The sequence below is a fragment of the Borostomias antarcticus genome, assembly GCF_949987555.1.
Source record: "Borostomias antarcticus genome assembly, chromosome: 19".
NCBI lineage: Eukaryota > Metazoa > Chordata > Actinopteri > Stomiiformes > Stomiidae > Borostomias > Borostomias antarcticus.
This window is the reverse complement of record NC_140252.1, coordinates 15,968,956-15,971,455: the sequence shown is the minus strand read 5'-3', so window position 1 is coordinate 15,971,455 and position 2,500 is coordinate 15,968,956. Positions and strand designations below refer to the sequence as shown.

At 50.5% G+C, this 2,500-nt stretch overlaps 1 protein-coding gene across 4 annotated transcripts in view; it reads right to left on the bottom strand.

Annotated features, from left to right (window-relative positions):
• LOC311321353 (peripheral plasma membrane protein CASK-like) overlaps positions 1 to 2,500 on the bottom strand; it is a 49,171-nt gene that overhangs the window by 31,946 nt on the left and 14,725 nt on the right. The window lies entirely within an intron of this gene.

Below are 2,500 nucleotides of genomic sequence, written 5' to 3'. Positions count from 1 at the left end.
GGGGGGAGGGAAGGAGAGAGAGAGGGAGAGAGAAAGGGGAGGAGAGAAAGATTACTGACCACCTAGAGCTAAGAAGAAATAAAACCATTGTGCCGTGCCGAACATTCAGGACATCGGGTATACAATCAACAATCAGTCATCATCATAATCACAGACACCTTCATCATCATCATCATCAACATTGTCTGCATCATCAACAGCACCAACAACATGATAGACCTGAAATAACATGCTGAGAAACAATTTGTTTCCTGACTATAAGGGGTGCTATTATGTCAGAGAACTTAGATTCCTCAGAGACTGGTAGACCATCTGTTTGGAGATAAAACTGGTAGACTATCTGGCTGGAGATAGACTGGTAGACCGTCTGGTTGGAGAAAGACTGGTAGACCGTCTGGTTGGAGACAGACTGGTAGACCGTCTGTTTGGAGACAGACTGGTAGACCGTCTGGTTGTAGATTGACTGGTAGACCGTCTGGTTGGAGTAAAAACTGGTAGACTGTCTGGTTGGAGATAGACTGGTAGACCGTCTGGCTGGAGATAGACTGGTAGACCGTCTGGCTGGAGATAGACTGGTAGACCATCTGTTTGGAGATAGACTGGTAGACTGTCTGGTTGGAGATAGACTGGTAGACCGTCTAGTTGGAGATAGACTGGTAGACCGTCTAGTTGGAGATAGACTGGTAGACCGTCTGGTTGGAGATAGACTGGTAGACTGTCTGGCTGGAGATAGACTGGTAGACCGTCTAGTTGGAGATAGACTGGTAGACCGTCTGGTTGGAGATAGACTGGTAGACCGTCTGGTTGGAGATAGACTGGTAGACCGTCTGGCTGGAGATAGACTGGTAGACCGTCTGGTTGGAGAAAAAACTGGTAGACTGTCTGGTTGGAGATAGACTGGTAGACCATCTGGTTGGAGACAGACTGGTAGACCGTCTGGTTGGAGACAGACTGGTAGACCGTCTGTTTGGAGACAGACTGGTAGACCGTCTGGTTGTAGATTGACTGGTAGACCATCTGGTTGGAGATAGACTGGTAGACCGTCTGGCTGGAGATAGACTGGTAGACTGTCTGGTTGGAGATAGACTGGTAGACCGTCTGGCTGGAGATAGACTGGTAAACCGTCTGGTTGGAGATAGACTGGTAGACCGTCTGGCTGGAGATAGACTGGTAGACCGTCTGGTTGGAGATAGACTGGTAGACCATCTGGCTGGAGATAGACTGGTAGACCGTCTGGTTGGAGATAGACTGGTAGACCGTCTGGTTGGAGATAGACTGGTAGACCATCTGGCTGGAGATAGACTGGTAGACCGTCTGGTTGGAGATAGACTGGTAGACCGTCTGGTTGGAGATAGACTGGTAGACCGTCTGGTTTGAGATAGACTGGTAGACCGTCTGATTGTAGATTGACTGGTAGACTGTCTGGTTGTAGATTGACTGGTAGACCGTCTGGCTGGAGATAGACTGGTAGACCGTCTGGCTGGAGATAGACTGGTAGACCATCTGGCTGGAGATAGACTGGTAGACCGTCTGGTTGTAGATTGACTGGTAGACCGTCTGGTTGGAGATAGACTGGTAGACCGTCTAGTTGGAGATAGACTGGTAGACCGTCTGGCTGGAGATAGACTGGTAGACCGTCTAGTTGGAGATAGACTGGTAGACCGTCTGGCTGGAGATAGACTGGTAGACCGTCTGGCTGGAGACAGACTGGTAGACCGTCTGGCTGGAGATAGACTGGTAGACCGTCTGGCTGGAGATAGACTGGTAGACCATCTGGTTGGAGATAGACTGGTAGACCGTCTGGTTGGAGACAGACTGGTAGACCGTCTGGTTGGAGATAGACTGGTAGACCGTCTGGTTGGAGATAGACTGGTAGACCGTCTGGTTGGAGATAGACTGGTAGACCGTCTGGTTGGAGATAAAACTCGTAGACTGTCTGGTTGTAGATAGACTGGTAGACCGTCTGGCTGGAGATAGACTGGTAGACCGTCTTGTTGGAGACAGACTGGTAGACCGTCTGGCTGGAGATAGACTGGTAGACCGTCTGGCTGGAGATAGACTGGTAGACCGTCTGGCTGGAGATAGACTGGTAGACCGTCTTGTTGGAGACAGACTGGTAGACCGTCTGGCTGGAGACAGACTGGTAGACCGTCTGGCTGGAGATAGACTGGTAGACTGTCTGGCTGGAGACAGACTGGTAGACCGTCTTGTTGGAGACAGACTGGTAGACCGTCTGGCTGGAGATAGACTGGTAGACCGTCTGGCTGGAGATAGACTGGTAGACCAGCGGCTCTAAACATATCCTCTAATCGACTCCTCTCCCATCTCCTCCTCTCCACTGTTCTCTTCCTATCAGACTATCAGATCCCTCTCTCCATCCTTCCTTCCTTCCTTCCTTCCTTCCTTCTGTCAGCTAGACCTCCTCTTCCGGCCAGAGCTCCATATCCTCCCTCTCTCCTCTCCTCCTCTCTCCGTTTTCCTGAGTGAGGTCAAGTGAAGA